This window comes from Bos grunniens, chromosome 21 (assembly GCF_055505025.1).
Source record: "Bos grunniens cultivar Pamir isolate PY7600 chromosome 21, Bosgru_T2T1.0, whole genome shotgun sequence".
NCBI lineage: Eukaryota > Metazoa > Chordata > Mammalia > Artiodactyla > Bovidae > Bos > Bos grunniens.
In genome coordinates, this window is record NC_141185.1 from 9,547,647 (window position 1) to 9,568,752 (window position 21,106).

Below are 21,106 nucleotides of genomic sequence, written 5' to 3' on the forward strand. Positions count from 1 at the left end.
GGAGAAATAAGTGTCCTGGTTGACTGACTGCTGTCACAAGGAGAGGGTCATAAATTGTCAGCAGGCCCCCTGGCCAGAAGATGATGTAACACCCCTAAGACCTCTGTATACATTTGTATGAAGCACCTGACTTTGATAAAAGTCAGGACTGCTGACCCCACGTGACTTTTGCATAACATCTCAGTGTATAAAAGTAGACCACGGAAAATAAAGAATTGGGATCAGTTCCTCAAAAGACTGGTCTCCCCATGTCTCTCTCTCTCTCAAATTCTGGCTGAGTCTCCATCTGGAGCATGGAACCCGCCATGCTTACTAATTTTGCCTGGGTTTCTAAGATCCGATCGAGGAAGCCTCAGTGTCTCCTCTCCTTTGGGAGAACGGAAGGATGCCTGCGGCCTACGTAAGTGGTGCAAACTTCTTGTCTTGAAGTTTTATTGGTCTCCTGCATAAACCAAGCTACTCAGCCTCTTTTCTCCACTGAATTTTCCTACTGAGCTATCCTCATTCTATTACTCTTTATATCTCTAATTAATATCTAATTGAAGCTATTGTATCCTGATCCTCGCCAACGCCGTCCCTGCTCTGAACTCCCTGGATCAGCCGGGGCTGGACCCCGGCAATCCCTGGACACACTCCCACCCTTATCCTGTATAAGGAACCAGCTCACCCCACCTCGGGGACCAAGCAAGGGAAATGTCTCTGTTCTAGCTCTCCCCTGCTGCATTAGGGACCCCTATAAAGCCTCGCCTGAATTTCTTGTCCAGCCTCTCAGTTCAGTTCAGTTTAGTCACTCAGTCGTGTCTGACTCTTTGCGACCCCATGAATCGCAGCACGCCAGGCCTCCCTGTCCATCACCAACTCCCGGAGTTCACTCAAACTCATGTCCATTGAGTCGGTGATGCCATCCAGCCATCTCATCCTCTGTCGCCCCCTTCTCCTCCTGCCCCCAATCCCTCCCAGCATCAGAGTCTTTTCCAATGAGTCAACTCTTTGCATGAGGTGGCCAAAGTATTGGAGTTTCAGCTTTAGCATCATTCCTTCCAAAGAACACCCAGGGCTAATCTCCTTCAGAATGGACTGGTTGGATCTCCTTGCAGTCCAAGGGACTCTCAAGAGTCTTCTCCAACACCACAGTTCAAAAGCATCAATTCTTCTGTGTTCAGCTTTCTTCACAGTCCAACTCTCACATCCTGGAAAAACCATAGCCTTGACTAGACGGACCTTTGTTGGCAAAGTAATATCTCTGCTTTTCAATATGCTATCTAGGCTGGTCATAGCTTTCCTTCCAAGGAGTAAGCGCCTTTTAATTTCACTGCTGCAGTCACCATCTGCAGTGATTTTGGAGCCCCAAAAAACAAAGTCTGACACTGTTTCCACTGTTTCCCCATCCATTTCCCATAAAGTGGTGGGACCAGATGCCATGATCTTAGTTTTCTGAATGTTGAGCTTTAAGCCAACTTTTTCACTCTCCTGTTTCACTTTCATCAAGGGACTCTTTAGTTCCTCTTCACCTTCTGCCATAAGGGTGGTGTCATCTGAATATCTGAGGTTATTGATATTTCTCCTGGCAATCTTGATTCCAGCTTGTGCTTCTTCCAACCCAGCGTTTCTCATGATGTACCCTGCATATAAGTTAAATAAGCAGAGTGAAAATATACAGTCTTGATGTACTCCTTTTCCTACTTGGAACCAGTTGTTGTTCTATGTCCAGTTCTAACTGTTGCTTCCTGACCTGCATATAGATTTCTCAAGAGGCAGGTCAGGTGATCTGGTATTCCCATCTCTTTCAGAATTTTCCACAGTTTATTGTGATCCACACAGGCAAAGGCTTTGGCATAATCAATAAAGCAGAAATAGATGTTTTTCTGGAACTCTTGTTTTTCCATGATCCAGCGGATGTTGGCAATTTGATCTCTGGTTCCTTTGCCTTTTCTTAAAACCAGCTTGAACCACTCACCTAGAGCCAGACATCCTGGAATGTGAAGTCAAGTGGGCCTTAGAAAGCATCACTATGAACAAAGCTAGTGGAGATGATGGAATTCCAGTTGAGCTATTTCAAATCCTGAAAGATGATGCTGTGAAAGTGCTGCACTCAATATGCCAGTAATTTTGGAAAACTCAGCAGTGGCCACAGGAATGGAAAATGTCAGTTTTCATTCCAATCCCAAAGAAAGGCATTGCCAAAGAATGCTCAAACTACTGCACAATTGCACTCATCTCACATGCTAGGAAAGTAATGCTCAAAATTCCCCAAGCCAGACTTCAGCAATACGTGACTGTGTCCAGCCTCTAGTCAATTCCTATTGATTGGGGAGTGCCAGGAACCCTGGTCGGTATTAAGCAGGTAGAATCATGGGCTTCTAAGAACCCAGGAAAGAGCACCTGGATGGGGAGTGACTGAGGGAAACTCTGGGGGAGGTGAGATTTTCTTGCTCCACCAAAAGCCACTTACTGTCACAGGACTCATGCTTATTCTTTGCATTTGGGGTCCAAGGAACCAAAAACATCCTTCCCCAGCCTCTGTTCCTCCTTCTGATTCATGTCTCTGTCACCCAGGTTTCATCTTTGGGTGGCTTTCTCACGACGGCGGCAAGGATGGCATGTTCCCTGAGCCCTTTCTCATTCAGCATGGCTCTCTGCTGCCTTCCCTGGAGGAAGACCATTCACTCTCACAGCCTGTTTCTCTCCTGAGTCTGGAGATGCTCCTCTGTTGGGTTGGATGTGTTTGCTGCTGTGGGAAACCCTTCCTTTGCATGCTGCCTGCCACTTTCCCTCTCTCCCCACCTCTGGATTATCTGGTCACCCGTCCTTACCACGTGCCCCCACCAGCCCCCCCAACACCCGCCCAGAGCATCCGCAGGCCAGCTCCGGCCTTCGTGCAGCAAACAAAAGAGGCTGGGAGGTAGCATCCATTTGGGGGCATCCAGATCTCAGCTCTGACAATTACCAAGAAGTGTGACTGAGCCAGCAGCCCCCTCTCTGGGCCTGGGTCCCCCCATTTTTACGACTGGAGTCATTATGCCTGCAAGTGGTGGTGAGGACCCAGTGGGATCAGTCCTGGATCTCATTAACGCTCGGCTCCCTTCCCCACCTTGGAGTAACCGCTACCCCTGAGGCCCCCCAGACCCAGGAGTGTTTCGTGTGGTGACTCTCCTAGGGGCCCACGTCCACCCTCTCAGTCCCAGCCACCACAATCCACACACTCTCAAAAGAAATTCCCCAGGCCACTTGCAAGGAAAGTCCCCACAACTGTAATTTATTTTTGTGGTAAACACACATGTCCACAGCTAGGGACATGTAAGTGGTCCAATTAGGGCACTCAGCACCCAGCTGGGGTTTGGAGATGACATCCTAGAGTGGGAAGCTCCCAGGCCAGGGCCCAGGTTTCCCCCAGAGTGTCCAGCCCCTGCCCCTCTTTCCCCATCTTTTCTCCCTGCCTCTCCCCCATCCCCAACCAGTGGTAGGGCTGGTCTCGTGGCTGGCCGGAATGCACCTCCTGATTCCCGCCCTGACATCTTGGCCCGCCCGGGGAAGCACGGTGTCCTGGAGGGGGAACCAGACCAGGCCCCGAGCACAAGGCAGGTGCACTCAGGCCAGCAAGCCCCTGAGCATCTCTGTCCCCTCAGAGAATGTTTCCTCCACTCCTGCATGGGGGCAGCTCTGTCAGGGGTATGGCGGCCATGGTGCCTGTGTTGGGGGGCGCTCCCCTGATCTAGGCTCCAGCCTCATCCAGCCCACCACCTGTCCTTCCCCATTTAGACGTGGCCTTCACTTTACAGATCCGGAGCCTCCTGGGAGAAAACTTGACCTCTGTCCACAGTGACAGTGTACAGCCTGCAGCAACTAGGAGGGCGCTTCAGGCCCCCTTGCATGCTGCAGCCTGCCGCTCTGCTAGGCTGGAGATAGACAGATGGCTGAGGCGAGGCCTTGCCTTTGAGGGGCTCATGGACTGCATGAGAGACAGACATACAGACGGCTCCAACAGAGCATGACTGGTGCTGTCACTAAGGGGTCAAAGGCCATTGCTGGGGCACCGAGGAGAGACCTAGCCCTCTGGGAAGGGTGTAGAAGACTTCCTGGAAGGAAGGACCCCTTCGTCTTAAAGGCTGACTAGGAATAAGGCAGGTGAAGAAGCTCAAAGAAGATGTGGAAAAGCATTGTAGGCATGGAAACAGCATGAACGAAAGCTCAGAGGACTGGAGAAGTGATGTGCATAGGATCCTCGGTAGCTCAGATTTTCTTCGGTTTCACACCAGCTTTGTCCCCTCTCAGCTGGGAAGGGTCAAGCCCTCCAATACGGTTTCAGCTCCACAGTTGGGTGTTCCTGCTTTAAGCCTGGGAAGTGCCCCATCTCTAAGTCTCTTGGCAGCTTTATCACAGGCCCTTTGCATAGCTCAACCCTTGGAGGCTGGTGTAGGGAGAGGCCTGCCTTTGCTTTCCCTTACATGGGGTTTTCTTTTCAGAGAGCCTGTGGGGAGTGGATGTGGCGGAGGGAGCACAGGCCCTCGTAAATCTGCTCTGAGAGTTCTTTCACCACATTATAAATAGCTCAGTTCTACCCTGGCGGCCTTCACTAGGCCTGTACTTCCCAAGGTGCAAAGCAGAGCCTTAAATTCAAATGCCCACCCGTTAAGGTGGGGTACTGGAGATACCAGATGCTTGTGCTGGGTGAGCAGTGGGCACCTGGAGGGTCAAGGTCTTACCTAAAGAGCTGAGTGTGGCCATGTGAGAGGATCCAAGTTCAGCCTTGCCAGAGACACCTGCATTTCTAGAGAAGCTGGCAATCTAAGCTTTTTTATGTGACATATCCTAGTTTTGGACTTCCCTTGTGGCTCAGTTGGTAAAGAATTTGCCTGCAATGTAGGAGACCTGGGTTTTATCCCTGGGTTGGGAAGATCCCCTGGAGAAGGGAAAGGCTACGCATTCCAGTATTCTGGCTTGGAGAATTCCACGGACTGTAGAGTCCATGGAGTCGCAAAGAGTCGGACACAACTGAGCGAATTTCACATTCATATATCCCAATTTTAAAATATTGACCCTTTTAAAAAGGACCAGTGGCTAAATACTTAGCACATCTGTGAGGCTGTTGGTCTGTGGGATCTGATGAGACTTACACATAAAATGTTGAAGCAGGCCCTGGGCCATGGCACTGGGCAAGGCCTTTAGCTCTGCTGTCCCGCCTTCTGGGACGTGGAACACCCACCCTCCCACCCGAAACTCCCTCCCCTCCCCACCAGAGAGCAGGAGGCCAGGATGGAAAGAAAGCCCTCATGGGGCTGATAGAAACCTCTAGCCAAGCAGAACCTCCTTCCCACGGCCCGAGACGGCCAGGGTGCTGAGCCCCAGATCTGCTGCAGGCCACTCTTGACCATCAATGAAGTGACCGCTCATCACTCCCTCAACTTAGAATTCTCCACATAGCACAAATCACTTCCTGTATTTCCTTCTCCTCACTTATTTTCAAAGAGCCAGGTTTTGGTTTTCCCTTAGATGAGATACTGATATTAACGTTTTCCCCTTTCTAATTGATCATCTTGTTTTGTCATCGTTAGTTTTTCTCCTACTTCTTTTTCTTTCTTCTACTTTTTTTGGGCCTATCTAACTTCATTACTTTGCCAACAAAGGTCCGTCTAGTCAAGGCTATGGTTTTTTCAGTGGTCATGTATGGATGTGAGAGTTGGACTGTGAAGAAAGCTGAGCACAGAAGAATTGATGCTTTTGAACTGTGGTGTTGGAGAAGACTCTTGAGAGTCCCTTGGACTGCAAGGAGATCCAACCAGTCCATCCTAAAGGAGATCAGTCCTGGGTGTTCATTGGAAGAAATGATGCTAAAGCTGAAACTCCAGTACTTTGGCCACATCATGCAAAGAGTTGACTCATTGGAAAAGACTCTGATGCTGGGAGGGATTGGGGGCAGGAGGAGAAGGGGACGACAGAGGATGAGATGGCTGGATGGCATCACCAATTCAATGGACGTGAGTTTGAGTGAACTCCGGGAGTTGGTGATGGACAGGGAGGCCTGGCGTGCTGCGATTCATGGGGTCGCAAAGAGTCAGACACGACTGAGTGACTGAACTGAACTGAACTACTTGAACTGAACATTTTATTCATTGACTTGTGATCTTTTTACTGTTTATGTATAAAAATAATATGATAATCTTTATAATAATTATTATTTTAACACGAATTTTCCTGAGTATGGCTTTGGCTGCATCCCATGAATTTGATTCGGAGAAGGCAATGGCACCCCACTCCAGTACTCTTGCCTGGAAAATCCCATGGATGGAGGAGCCTGGTAGGCTGCAGTCCACGAGGCCGCTAAAGAATCGGACACGACTGAGCAACTTCACTTTTACTTTTCACTTTCATGCATTGGAGAAGGAAATGTCAACCCACCCCAGTATTCTTGCCTGGAGAATCCCGGGGACGGGGGAGCCTGGTAGGAGGCCGTCTATGGGGTTGCACAGAGTCGGACACGACTGCAGTGACTTAGCAGCAGCAGCAGCAGCATAAACTTGGTTAACCATGTTCTTATAACTGGTGATTTCTCAAAGATCTATGACTTCACTTTTGATGCTCTCTGATAGAAGAGTTCTGAGAAAGAGTGTTTTGTAAAATTTACAGTGATTCGTTGTGCTTCATTTCTGTATTTGATATTAATTTCCACAATATTGTCAAGTAATGCAGCCTGTAAGAGAGCTATATTAAACTTTTCTTTAGGGCCTAGAACATAGTCAATTTCTATCAATACTCCTTAGAATGTGTTAACTCTGTCGAGTACAAAGTAACATAATTATCATTAACTTATCATAATTTATAATAATATATTACAAATATAATATAAAATTATATATATATACACTCATCAGTTCTTCTAATGATTATCTTTAAATTTTTAACAAATATATTAAATCTTGTGTTCATCTGTTAGCATTAATAGTAGAAGGGTAACTCTTCTTCCAGCTAAGATAAAATATTTAGTGTAAATCAACCACGGTGGTGGTTGTGGTTTAGCCACTCAGTTGTATCCAACTCTTTGCAACCTCATAAACTGTAGCATGTCAGGCTCCTCTGTCTATGGGATTTCCCAGGTAAGAATACTGGAGTGGGTTGCCATTTCCTTCTCCAAAATCAACAACACTTCAATTTTAAAAATCTTTAGCACACTTTTCTTTCTCCCTTCTTTTTCTTTTCCCATTTTCAGATGTAGTTGAAATCAAAAGAAATTTTTTGTTCCAGATTATTTCCTAATTTTTATATATATTTTAATCATGTAGCTGCCGAAACAGTTACAAAGCTTCACAATCATATTACCACCAGTTTGTTAGCCATACCTGAGAACTGAACTCATTTAACTGATCAACTACTTTTCCCCTGTAACACATCTTTCCTTTTCTTGGATTATTTGATGGGATTAATTTCATCAAATTTGGCTGGAAGGCACTATCTCAGAAGCTCTGAAAGACCCCAGAAAGCCTCCCTCTGCAGTCAGGGTGTCTCCCCTGCCGTGCAGGTACTCCCAGTGGGTGCCGTGCTCTGGGCCGTGTCAGGCTTTGCCCAGGAGGGGCTTCCAGCTGGGTGGGGGAGGCAGGACACAGCATGGTGTTTCCTGAGCCCCGAATCCCAGTGCAGGGGAGCTGGGCTGGGAGCTGTCTGGGGCCCCGGGTTCTCAGGGACAGTGTGTCTGTTGGTTCCTGAGATGAGATGGGAGGGACAGCGATGGAACCCCAGTTAGAGGGTTGGGGACCCCGAATCTCAGCCATGGGGATTAAGAGGACGGGTCTGGGGTTGGTGGCTTTGGGGCCTGGGGCAGGGGCAGGGACAGGGCCCAAGTTCCCCTCGAGTTTGCTTCCCCAGAAAGCCCTTTGCTAAGGCAGTGTGGTCCACAGCTGGTCTTTCCCGGTCAGGCCACAACCACCCTGGAGTGTGGACGCCTGGGGACCCGAAGGACAGAAGAGGAGATGCGATGTTACAGGTACACATCAGCACAGCAACAGTCACTGAGGCTCCGGGGCTGCCCGATGCCCGGCACGCCACAGTTTATAACGCCCCATGGGGTGTCCTGAGGCTCCGGGGCTGCCCGATGCCCGGCACGCCACAGTTTATAACGCCCCATGGGTGACCAGCACAGGTGCTGCTGGTTTCGTGAGGCTCAGAGAAGCAAAGTGGCCTCACTGAGGTGGCTCAGCCAGCTAGCAAGTTTGGATCAGGGTCTGGAAGCCAAATCTCTGTGACCACCCCCCTCCCACCCTGGTGTTCAACTGGCCACAGAGATCAGAGGGGGCCCAGTGGTGCTGGGGTGTGTGGAGTAGAAACCCGAATTTTAAGCTCTCGAGGGAAGACTGACAGGGATCCAGCTGTCGCCACCCACAGACGCACTGCCTAGGAATATGGAGTTTAGGTGTGCATTGCGGGGTGCCTGTTTCCTGGGAAACCTCAAGCTGCAATGACTCCACTGCAGGGCAGACAACACCCTGGTGGTCCTAAAGGCTGTCCCTCTGCTAGGTGGGCACCTGCAGTGAGCCTGTCCCCCAACCCCACTTGCACTGCATCAACACCCTCTGAGCTAACCCCCCTTGGTCTTCAGAAGCAAGAGTGACTATCCCCATTGTACAGATGAGAAAACTGAGGCTCAGAGAACTTCTCCAGCAGGAAGCAGTCAGAATTTGAACCCAGAGACCATGCTTGTTCCACCCTGCTTTGTGCAGTGATGATTTTTTTTTTTTTTCTAGAAGGGGTTTATGTTTTTCTAGCCTCCAGAACCCTAGAGATCCCAGAGTCAAAGGAACACCTTACTCCTTGGGTTTGTTCTGAAAAGTGTGTTTTGATTAAGGAGCTGTAGATGTTTCGCTCAGGGAGGACCCATAGGATGAGACTTATACAGTCCAACTCCAAAAGATAGAAAGTGGGCCAGTGGTCAGTGGAAGAGGGATTTAGCTTCAGTCTAAGTAAGGAAGGACTTTTTAACACTGTAATCCTCCCAAGATGAAGCAGGCAGACTTAAAAAGTAGTGAGCTTCCTGTTCCCAGAAGCATGTGCACTAAGACGGTTACTCGGAGTTCAGGGGACTCCTGGGCTGGGCGGGCATCAGAAGTGATGTCCTGAGTCCTAGTGTCAAGTCTTAAGAAGTTCTGTTCATTAGACTCATGGCCCGGGAAACCCTAAGTGCCTTCTGAATCTTCAAAACACTGTATGTGTTTAAAAAATTTTAAATAGACTTTATTTTTAGAGCAGTTTTAAGTTCACAGAAAAACTGAGCAGAAAGTACAGAGTTTCCAAATATTGTACCTCCCGCTCCACATGTGCACAAATCAACATCCTGCACCCGAAGTGCTGTGTCGTCACAATCCTTGAACCTACACTGATACGTGGTATCACCCAGTCTATGGGTTACATTAGGGTTCTCTCTTGCTGTTGTACATTCTATAGATTTGGACAAATGTATCATGACATGTATCCACCATCATAGTGTGCTGTGTGGCATAGAGGGCATCAATGCCTCAGCCAGGTACGGAACCCATGCGTCCTGCAACGGAGGCGTGGAGTTTTAACCGCTGAATCGCCAGGGAAGACCCAAACCACCATAATTTCATGCAGAGTAGTTTCGCTGCCATAAAAATCCTCTGTGCTCTGTGTGTTCATCCCTCCCTGTCCCCAGTTCTGGCAAACACTCATCTTTTCACTGTCTTCATAGTTTTCCCTTTTCCAGGATGTTATGTAATAGGAGCTTTTTCAGATTGGCTTCTTTAACTTAGTAACATGCCGTATACTTGTAGTGCTTGCTAAGTGATCAGTATTCACTTATTCATTTATCCATCCATCCGTTCACTCATGTATCCGCTATTTAGTCATTCAGCAAATACTGACTGGCGTCTGCTTTATGCTAGGCATGGTTTAAAAGCAGGTGAGGCGGCTGTGCATGGGACAGACACGCTCCCTGCTTTTATTTTGAAAACCAGAATCCCCTGCTGGGTCTGCAGCCCCCCTCCCGTGCCCCGGGTGCACCCTCTCTGATCCTGAGGTGGCACAGGTCAAAAGGACAGCCCTTAGTCTTACCCTTGGACCCCCTCTGAACTTTTTATCCAGGCAGAATCACTGTGTTAGCAGAGGCCACGTGGCACAGCTGTTTCCCCTGCTTGATGCCATGGGACAGCATCTCCCCATTTCTGCCTAATCCCAAGTCCTTATATCTCACCATCAGTCAATCATTGGAACCTCCTCCTCCTTATAAGTGATAGACTTGAGTCACCAAGAGGTTGAGGACTTCCCAGACCCTAAGTGAAGGGCTTTGCTGGGTTACATCCTGACTCAGAGGCTCAGTTTCCTCATCTATTCCATGAGGATCCCAGAGCCCATGATTGCAGGGGTTTTGTGAGTTCAGGGCAGAGCAGGGATGAGACCCTGTGGTCCTGCCTCCGTGCCTCCTGCTGTGGGGCCAGCACGGAGCCTGCGTTTGCAATGTTTTCAAAACCACTTCTGGCTCCAACCCCTGTTTGGCTCCTGTTCTGAGCAGGAGAAAAACAATAAACGCGTCCTTCAAGCTTTTGGGTCTCCTGTTGTGGAATATCCCCACTACTGCCGGGGTTCAGAAGGACACAGAACACAGAAGGACTCCAGCAACCTGTGGGGTTGCTCCCTCTACCCGCAGCCAGCCAAGCCCTTCTCTTGCTGAGAGGAGGAATATGGGGCGGGGTTGGTCCTCCCCACGGCTCATACCTGGGCTGGAGCTCCCACTTCCTGAGGTTGGCAGGAGACTCAGGGAGCCTAACTCAGGAAGGCACATTCTAATCTGCCCCGGGCAGAGCAACGCCCACCTCCCACCCTGACCCAGGCTGGTAAAACTACCTGCCCTTGGCAGTTCAGATAACGGCTATGGTTTATTGAGCACCTACTGCCTACGTGACACTTCACTTCATCAGCCTATTTCTCTCTTGGCCACCACCCTGCCAGGTCAGCTTTCTGGCCCAGGAAACTAGAAAAAAAAAAGGACGCAAACATGTTACCCACGGGATGAGAGCAGAACTTGGTGCCAACTAGGTCTGGATGCAGAGCTGATGCTCTGAACCAAGGTACTGTTTTAGCCCTCCATCCTAGCCACCCAGGACCAGACAGGAGGGATGAGAAGCTTATCTGAATCATCATCACAGCCACCTCAAATGCAAATCAGCTGAAGTTTACAACCCCTTCCATCTGTGCTCTGAATAACTCCAGACACCCTGGGAAATAGGTGAGCAGGGTACGTTACAGACGAGAAACTGAGGCTCAGAGAGGTTAAGTAACTTGTCCAGGGTCACACAGGGCCAACGAGCGGCAGGGCCATGAGTGCAAAGCCAGATTCTGGGGTCTAAACGCCACACCGTTCCCACCGCACCTCGCTCGCTTCTCCCTGCTCTAGTGCAAGAATCCACCCGGAGCCTATAAAATCAGATCGCTAACTTGCTCACACGAACACACGCCTGCCTGCCTGTCTCCTCAGTTCCGAAAGAAGACACACCGAGAACAAAACGAGAAAATTTCTCTTGCTGGGAACCTTTCTTGTTACTTGTAGGGAAGGAAAGGAACTTTCCCAAGCTCCCCAGCAGCTGAACAAAATTTCTCTCCCAGCCTGGGGATCAGCCCCCGGGTGTGTCACCCATCTGCCCACCTCCCTCTGTGCTAGGTCTGCCCGTCCAGCCCCCACCCAGCACCCACCTTGTCTGGAGCATAATCGAGGGCACCTCCATGGCTCCCTGGTCCAGCGAGGCTGCCCCAGGTCCCCAGTCCTCCCAGGAGCCTCCGGAGCAGAGCTGAAGTGGCAGCGGGAACAGCTCATCTTTCAAGGGCTGGGTCGTGATGTCATCACCCTTCCAGGCACTTCCTCCCTCCACCTCCAGGCTAGCCCAGCACTCCGGCTTCTGCCCAGCGCCTTGCCTAGCCAGGCTGGCTACAGTTTCTAGAACCCAGACCTGTAGAGGCCAGGCAGGGTGGCTGCAGCTGCCCAGGGCTCCTCCTGGCTTCTGAGCCGGGGGAGCTGGGCGAGCCGCGTGGAAGACCTCCAAGTTAGTCCGCGGAGTGTTCTATTGTGTAGACAGGCTGCCCTTGAGAGGCTCCGGTTGGCAAACGTTCTGGGCTGCGAGTCAGCCCCGGGTTTTCAGCCCCGTTTCCCCAGCGAAAAGCCCCGGGCAAGTGACTTAACCTCTCTGAACTCTGAAATGGAGCTGATGGTGACACCACTCAGAGGGGGTGTGGTGAGGATTAGGAACAGTCCTGACATGTATATGACTTTTACTGTGGTAGGCGCTTTGTAAAGACATAAATGCATTCACTCAGCTAATCCTCCCTGGAACCCAGGCAGTGTGGCTTCAAAGTCTGTTCTTAACCACTTTCCCATTCCTTTTCTCAATTAAATGAAACTATGGGTGTGAAAATCGGATACCTAGCAGGTGACCCCTAAAATACTAGCTTTCTTCTTTCTGATGTTGAGGTAGGTAGCTGACAGACTCCACAAGTGAACACATTTTTCTAAATAGCATGTTTATAGCAACAAATCATGATCTGTTTTCCCTAGGTGGTTGTTTTGTGTCTGAGTTTAGGTATAAACAGTGGGCATTTACACAGAAGGTAGAAGCAGAGTTTGACCAGGGAGGCAAGGGAGTTCTGATTTTTTTTTTAATGCCATGTATGGAATGCAGGTGGAGAAGGCAATGGCAACCTACTCCAGTGTTCTTGCCTGGAGAATCCCAGGGATGGGGAAGCCTGGTGGGCTGCCATCTATGGGGTCGCACAGAGTCAGACACGACTGAAGCAACTTAGCAGCAGCAGCATGGAATGCAGGAGACGTTGGTTCGATCCTTGAGTCGGGAAGATCTCCTAGAGAAGGAAATGGCTACCCATCTTAGTACTCTTGCCTGGAGAATCCCATGGACAGAGGAAACTGGTGGCTACTGTCCATGGGGTCACAAAGAGTCAGATACAACTAAGCAGCTAACACACACACATACACACACACACCCCACATGCTTCCAAAGGAATGACGGCAGTAGAAACTCAGAAACATCTTCAGAGATAGAACACCTTTAGCTGTCCTGTTTCCCAGTGACACTTAAGGGTTTTTGTGCTCCTGAGACTCAGCCATTTTTGGGGGGCTGTCTGGCTATGGTGTCCTCCCACTTTAACACTGATTGACTTTCTTGGCTTCATCCTGGAGACTTACTGACAATCCACAGCACTTAACACTCCTGAAGCCTAGAAGCTGGAAAGTGCATGAGCCTTCAGATGTTTTTTGGCTTCACCCTGGAGACTTACTGACAATCCACAGCACTTAACACTCCCGAAGCTTAGAAGCTGGAAAGTACATGGGCCTTCAAATGTTTTTGAAAAAAAGTCTTAAAGGCTTTCTTTTAAAACAGAGAAGATAACACGGGCCTGGGGGGACTGGGGGATAAACGGAGGGTCAGAACTCCACTTTCTGTCTCCCCTTTGCTTGAAACTTCTGTCTACCAACTCTTCAAACCAGCAGTGGAATCCGACTTGATCATAAGATAGCCACCTGATGTGAAGAGTGACGCATTGGGAAAGACCCTGAAGCTGGGAAAGATTGAAGGCAGGAGGAGAAGGGACTGACCGAGGACGAGATGGCTGGATGGCATTACCGACTCAAGGGACATGAGGTTGAGCAAACTCCAGGAGTTGGTGAAGGACCAGGGAGCCTGGCGTGCTGCAGTCCATGGGGTCGCGAAAAGTAGGACATGACTAAGCAACTGAACAACAACAGTCATCAGAGAGATGGGGAAACGAATTTCTGGAAAGGTTTAAGGGGAGATCTGGGGTTTAGACATAGCTTGGCTATAAACTGGTCACATAAGCTTGATTGTGGTCCCTTCCCCAACCTGGTGTCTCAGTGACTCCTCTGCACAGTGACTGGTTCTTCCCTGCTGGAACTCCTTAATCTGAGGCTTCTAACCTTCCAGGTGGGGGCAGGGCTCTGTGGACAGAGCTGCCCAGGGTCTACCCGCCCTCTAACATGGTATACGGAACAGTGCTGTGTGCTTTTTCTGGGAGAGAGGATCTATAGTTTTCATCAAATCATTGAAATGATCTTTGATGATCCAAAGCATCTTCAGACCCCTGGATGTCAGACAGAGACCTGGTGAAGTCCCTTCCAGCTCCCATATTCTAGGGTTCTACATCTACAGGATGAAAAATCCCCAAAGACCTGAATCCAGTGCCAATGCTTCTGTAAATACTGTTGACTGAGGCAGCTCCACCAGGCATCCGTCTGTCTGTAGAAATCTCCGTCCACCACAGTAACACAATGTGTTGGTAGGGGGAAGGGGATGCTATCTTGACTCGGTTTTGGAGTCCTGGCTGGGAGCTGGGCAGTTCTTCTTGAACAGCTAGGATCACACTCCTGTCGCTTGTTTTCTCGGGCTCTCATGCTTCAGGCCACTCTGTGCCCGCCCTAATCAGATTGGGGCCAAACACCTACAGACAACCCCATATCCCGGAACTTGCAAAATTATTCAGATTAGCCAATCCACAGGGAGCCTGAGAAAGCTGCTTAATGCATCCTGCTTGCCTTACGTACGCTCTCTTACAGCAGCAGCTGCTGTTTCCTCATCCCTGGTACGACCTCTGTGCGGCCCTGCCTGGAAGCCTTCTCTCCTTTGGAGCTGTAAGTAACAAAATATGCTGCTTTTCATCTATCTGAGTGTCACTGTATGGTCTCTCCCTAGCAAAAGAATTCTTAAATCTTGTAAAATAATCACCCCTTCTTCCATTCACCCACACTTGTATCTACCCATTCACCCGTCCTCCCATCCATCCACTTGTTATCAGACCTGCCATAGGCAGAAGTGAATGAATGGATACTCCCGTGCCTGGGAGGAGCCTGAAACCGAGCAGGACCCTGTGGGGCTCTTGGGCACAAAAGCCTTTCTGTGTCCCCTTCCCTGAGTTCCAAAGGGTAGGCTCAAGCATGCTAATCAGGGAATGAAGAGACCAGGGAAGAGCAGTCAAGCAACAATAGTGCAGCCTTGGGGCAGGGTCCCGGTGCCCCCTCAAGGGATACACATGATGTATCTTTGAGCCTTTCCAGCAGAACAAAAATCCCCACCAAATGGAAGATGTTAACCCCTGATGAAGCCCTCTTCATTCCAGAGACGGTCACAGCTCATCCTTCATTACCAGATGGTCTCTGGATTGAAGAAATGCGGACCCTGCACACACCCTCATCCTTGTCAGCAGTCCAGCCCCTTGACTATAAAACACCTCACAAGCCCCCAGGGGTTGGGGACACATGGTTTTGAAGGTATTAGCCTGCTGTGACCCTCTTGGCCTGGCAAAGCAATAAAGCTTTTGCTTTTTTTCTTTAATTCACTCAAAAGTCTGTCTCTGAGAATTAATTCAGTATTGGGGTACAGAGGTGAAAAGTGGCGCCAAGCCTATCACTGAGGCCAGTCCCCTGCCCAGGGGCAGAGCTCGGGTGGGGAACCATTTGAAAATGAACTTCTCACGGACTCAGTCAGAACCCACACTCATTTATATCTGAATCAGGACTTCATTTTCGCTTTGAGAAAACTTGATGAAACCCTCCCTGTGAAATCTGGCACCCCTGACTTCTTACACGCCTGTGCACTCATCTGCTTGGCTCGGGTCACAGTGGGGTTCAGCCCTGCCTGGACTCTGGCTCCAGCCAGCAGCTGTTTTCAGGGTGAACAGAGTAGGGACCAAGTTCCTCCTGCGTGACCTGGACAAGTCTCTGCATTTAACCAGGGCCCCTCTGTGGCTTGGTAAGAACCCACCCCAGGCCTCTCCAGCTCATGTCCAAGCCTAAGCTTCAGCATCATGGAGTCACCTAAGGCTCCTGGGTGTGGCAGATGGCAGCTGAAACATACCTGCAGTGCTCTCTGTCTGGAGCGCCCTTCCTTGGGAAACGTCCACTCTTCTCTTAGGGGCTGCTTACAGGGCCTTTCCCTGATGTGCCTGGTGAGGACAGCGCCCCGCCTGCGCTCAGCAGCCTGACTGTCTTCCTTCACAGCTCTGCGGTTTTTGTCCGTGGTCCCTGGACATGAACCCCATAAGGCAGGGCCTCCTGTCTTATTTATCACTATTCGTTATCTAGAGCATAGCTGGCCCACTGTGAGCTCCTGCTGATGGAAGGAAGACACAGATCAGTTCTGGGGCAAAAGCCCCCAAATCTAACCTTTTCTATGGGGTGGAGAAAAGACCCCATAGAACAGAACAGCACAAAGCAGGCTATGACATGTACACACATGTTTGTTTATATGTGTCTGCCCCTCTAACTCAGTGTTGTGGAACAGTCTCTACAAAGGTCTATGTTTGAGGCTGAGGTCCTCAGTCCCATCCCCGGTAAGGCCCTTTTCCATCTGCTTTCAGAAGTGGGCTGTGCTTTTGCCTAGAATTCTACCGTCTTGACCAGAAGCAACCCCTGTTCTCGGCAGCCACTCGGCACATCCCAGGCAGTGAATGCTTGTGCGCTAAGTCGCTTAAGTCATGTCTGACTCTTTGGGACCCATAGACTGAAGCCTGCCAGGCTCCTCTGTCCACAGGATTCTTCAGGCAAAAATACTGGAGTGGGTTGCCATGCCCTCCTCCAGTGGGTCTTCCTGACCCAAGGGTTGAACCCATGTCTCTTGCGGCTCCTGCATTGGCAGGTGTATTCTCTACCACTGAGTCACCGAGGAAGCCCCACACCCCAGGCAGACCAGTCCTGAAAAACTGGGTGAGCCCACATTCTGCTTTAGAGCAAAACATGCACAGAGCCTGTAACGTGGGCCGGTGGGCACTGATGCCCATGCCTAACGGACCCTGCAGAGTGTGTCCAGGCAGTGTGTAGCCACCCCCAGCCCCACATGTCCTGCCTCTGTCCCCTGATATCCAGGAGCCTCTACAATGCTACAGGAAGCAGAGGTACAGCCAGTGGTCACTTTTCAGCTCTGAACTGCCCACCATCCAGCAATAAGTTACTAGCTGTTTATTGTCCTCCTGGATAAAAGAAAACTAAAAATTTAGTTTATTAGCATGCATTTTACCATTCACCTTTATACTGCTCAGCTTGAAGTGCAAATATCAATCCTTTTAGCTCATATGTGAAATCACCGAAACGACGCCATTTGTATTCTATAATTTATATGCACATATGTATTTTTTTTTCTTTCCAGAACAGTGGAAACACAGCAGAAAACAAACTTGTCTGTTTTTACTTCACTTTTCAATATGGGAGTTTTCCGCCCAACTTTCGTCCTACTGGACTTCCCCGCGCCCCTCCCCAGATTTAGGGAGTGAGTGAAATCCCTGTTATTTCTGATGCAAAGACCTTCAGGGCTGAGAACTGGGAGGAACGTGGGGAAGGAGGTAGAGGGAGCTCGTGCGCAGGGAAGCCAGTCTTTCTGTCTGTCTGTCTGTCTCCCTCCCTCCCTGCTGTCCTGGGAGGTGGACCAGGGTCTGGTCCTGCTGGGCCGGCAGGTTGTAACCCCCCGGGTTTGGTTTGGGGAGGGGGTCTTGGTTGCCAGTCAGCGTGGCAGTGCTGCTTCCTTACTCTGTCCTTGGCCCTGGGGCTGACGCTGCTCTTAGGTCTAGAGGAGATTGCTCACTTCCTGCCGTTGGGGCCACTGAGTTTGGGAAAGCCTTGGGTGAGGGGTCCAGGCTGGTTCCTAGCACCCCTGGCCCCTCTGCTCCTGGGACTAAGCGCTGAGCCATGGTCCCCAGACAGCTGGCTCTGCCTGCAGGGTCCTCGTGCCTCCCAAAGAACCCAGGAGTGCATTCCACCCCCGTCTTGGCAGCGCGCTGTCTGATTAACTGGCCTAGTGCCCACCGGGCTGGCATTGTGCCCACTGGGCTGGCACTGTGCTGAGACCCCACCTCTCCCCTTCCCACCCCACACCCCTGATCAAGAGACTGATGCTCAGAGAGAAGATTTATTCTGGAGCAGTGTCCTTGAATTTACCTATTATGGATATTTAATAGAAATGGAATCCTATGACTTATGGTCTTTTGGGCCTGACTTCTTACACTCTAGGCTTCCCTGGTGGCTCAGATGATAAAGAATCCACTTACAATGCGGGAGACCTGGGTTTGATTCCAGGGTCAGGAAGATCCCCTGGAGAAGGGAATGACAACCCTCTCCAGTATTCATGCCTGGAGAATTCCAGGGACAGAGGAGCCTGGCGGGCTACAGTCCATGGGGTCGCAAACAGTCGGACACGACTGAGCAACTAACACTTTCCCATGCTTTCTTACACTCTGTGTCGTGTTTTTGAGACTCAATCACCTGGCAGCACGTGTCAATCTTTCACTCTTGTTTGTGGCTCAACAATGTTTCATGGCATCTGGACCGCATCCATCTGCCCCTTCTCCCCTGGGTGGACTAGGGGATTGTTTCTTCCTTTTGTCTGTTGTGAATAAGGCTGCCATGAGCATTCACATAGAGCATTCGTTTGGGTTCCTGTGTTCAATCTTTAGGGTATGTACTCAGAAGAGGAGGTGCCAGGCGCCGTGGTGACTCTGTGCTTGGCTTTTGCAGGAAGAACCGGACAGTTTCGCAGCAGCTGCGTCTTGCTGGTCCTCACTCACAGGTTCACACACTTGGTCCACTGGTGCTTCTGGGGTGGGGAAGGACTGTGCCTCAGGGGGCATTCTAGAACCAAGCAGGACCCTACGGGGCTTCCTGGGCAGATACCGCCCCTGTGTCCTTTGCTGTAGCTCCTCTTCGAAGTAGCTGGATACCAGTGCTAAGTCACTTCAGTCGTGTCTGCTCTGTGCAACCCCATAGACGGCAGCCCACCAGGCTCCCCCGTCCCTGGGATTCTCCAGGCAAGAACACTGGAGGGGGTTGCCATGTCCATCTCCAATGCATGAAAGTGAAAAGTGAAAGGGAAGTTGCTCAGTCGTGTCCGACTCTTAGCGACCCCATGGACTGCAGCTTACCAGGTTCCTCCGTCCATGGGATTTTCCAAGAAAGAGTACTGGAGTGGGGTGCCATTGCCTTCTCCAAGCTGGATACCAGTACCTGATGCATATTTCCCAAGTTTTCCAGATGCTAAAACCACCACCAAATGGAAGAAATTAACTACTGGATGACCCCAAGCTCATCGCCCCCCAGATCTACTGGCACCTAAGGACTGATCAGGTTAACCCTCTGACACTGCCCTGTCACCTCACCATCAGCCAATCAGAGAATTGTGTGTGAGCTGATCGCAGACTCTGGGACACCCGTCCCTCACCTGGCCTTTAAAAATGCTTTGCCCTGGATAGCACAGGGAACTTGGCTCAGTATTCTGTAATAACCTAATACAGAAGATACTTTGAAAAAGAATAGCTGCATCTATATGTATAACCGAATCACTTTACTGTATACCTGAAACTAACACAACATTGTTAATCAACTAGACTCCAACATAAAATAAAAAAAAAATTTTATAGTAGGCACAAAAAGCTGTACATTGTTGCTCTTAGAGAAACAGATTCTTTGCTGAAACTCGTCAGAGTGTATGGAGTTTGGAGGGGGCGCAGGAGTCACTTGTTCTCCTTACTCAGGCCTGCAATAAACCTTTCTCTGCTCCAGATTCTGACAGTTTGGTTTGTCTGGCCTCCCTGTGTGACAGGCACGTGAACTTGCATTCGGTAACAACTCAAGTTTCTCCCGACTCACGGGCTGACCCTTGATCAACATCGGCATCAGCATCCATTTCACTTCGTCTGTTTGGTTTGAGTATTGTCAGTTCACCGAGGGGTCTTCTTGTGTGCTACTCATCGGAGGCTTGTAACGAAGCAGAGAGGTTGAGTGGCCTGCCCAAGGTCCCCCAGCGAGAGGGGGGCTGAGTTGGAGCAGAATCCAGGCTCCACTGCACCGTGGCCTGCGGGTGGGAGCCTCCATCTCCCAGGGGACGGCCCCCGCGAGCCAGGCTTTCTGCTCCCCATCCGTCTCTGCTCAGGCCTTCAGATCCTGAATGCACCCCAACTCAGATGCTCTGGCCTCCCGGGGAGATAGAAACTGAAAACACAACGTTCTGGTCCACATTCCTCTGCCCGGGGGCCTCCAGCCCGGTGCCCTTCACTGTTGAGTAATTCCTGCTTGGTTCACCTTCAAGTCTGTTTTCCTAAGGCAACCCCTGGCAGCTCCCAGCCCCCACCCCTGCCCTGGCTGGAGAGCCCCAGCCGTCCTCAGGTAAAGCACAGTCAGCCAGGCTCCCAAGTACCCAGCACCTTGCTCCCGCCAGGCCCCTCCTGGCAGGTGACAGGAGGTGTCTCCAACCCACGCGGTCAGCTGCGAGGTGGGAACCATTGCCCTCTGTGCCCAGTGAGGAAGCAGGCTCCCAGAGGTCAAGGCCCTGAGCCACCACCAGCCCAGACCCATCCACCCTCACCCAGACCACTGCTGCTGGCCAACCTGTTTCCCACTTCCCCTCCTGCCTCTCCCACCCTTCCCTTTGCAGTTGCCAAAAGGGATCTTTTAATTTTTAATAGAAAACTTAAAAAAAATTGCACACAGTAAAGTTTCCTCTCTGTGGTGTCCGGTTCTATGAGTTTTGACAAAGTCAGATTCTTGCATCCACCACCCTGGTGCCCCACAGAATGATTCAGTCACCTTGCACATCGCCTGCGGGCTCCTTTGCCATCAGCCCTCCCCTCCTCTGCTCTCTGGCAACTGCTGATTTTATTTATTTATTTTATTGGAAGGACTGATGCTAAAGCTGAAACTCTAATACTTTGGCCACCTGATGCAAAAAGCTGACTCACTTGGAAAGATCCTGATGTTGGGAAAGATTAAGGGCAGGAGGAGAAGGGGAAGACAGAGGATGAGATGGTTGGATGGCATCACTGACTCGATGCACATGAGTCTGAGTGAACTCCAGGAGTTGGTGATGGACAAGGAGGCCTGGTGTGCTGCAGTCCATGGGGTCGCAAAGAGTCGGACATGACTGAGCGACTGAACTGAACTGAACTGCTTTTATTGGAGTCTAACTGCTTTACAGTGTCTTGTTGGTTTCTGCCATACAACAGCGCGAATCCGTCATAACTGTATACACGTCCCCTCCGTCCTGAGCCTCCCTCCCACACTCCCACCCCATCCCACCCCTCTAGGTCATCACAGAACCCCGAGCTG

At 50.4% G+C, this 21,106-nt stretch overlaps 1 protein-coding gene and 1 long non-coding RNA gene across 3 annotated transcripts in view; one reads left to right on the forward strand and one right to left on the reverse strand.

The window, feature by feature from the left end:
* Positions 1-12,167, reverse strand: part of BDKRB2 (bradykinin receptor B2) — a 43,295-nt gene extending 31,128 nt beyond the window's left edge. Inside the window, exons 1-2 of one of the 2 annotated variants that reach the window (XM_086363055.1) lie at positions 11,692-11,825; positions 10,893-10,972 (exon numbers count right to left, since the gene is read on the reverse strand). The gene's annotated coding sequence lies outside the window, so the exon portion shown is untranslated. Of the gene's footprint in view, positions 1-10,892; positions 10,973-11,691 lie in introns of both variants that reach the window. The other variant, XM_086363054.1, reaches the window with a different exon arrangement.
* Positions 12,168-14,552: 2,385 nt separating this feature from the next.
* Positions 14,553-19,563, forward strand: LOC147349040 (uncharacterized). The gene is made up of 2 exons (XR_015150194.1): positions 14,553-14,653; positions 18,524-19,563. It is a non-coding gene; the product is annotated as an uncharacterized LOC147349040 (long non-coding RNA).
* The last annotated feature ends 1,543 nt before the right edge of the window (positions 19,564-21,106 follow it).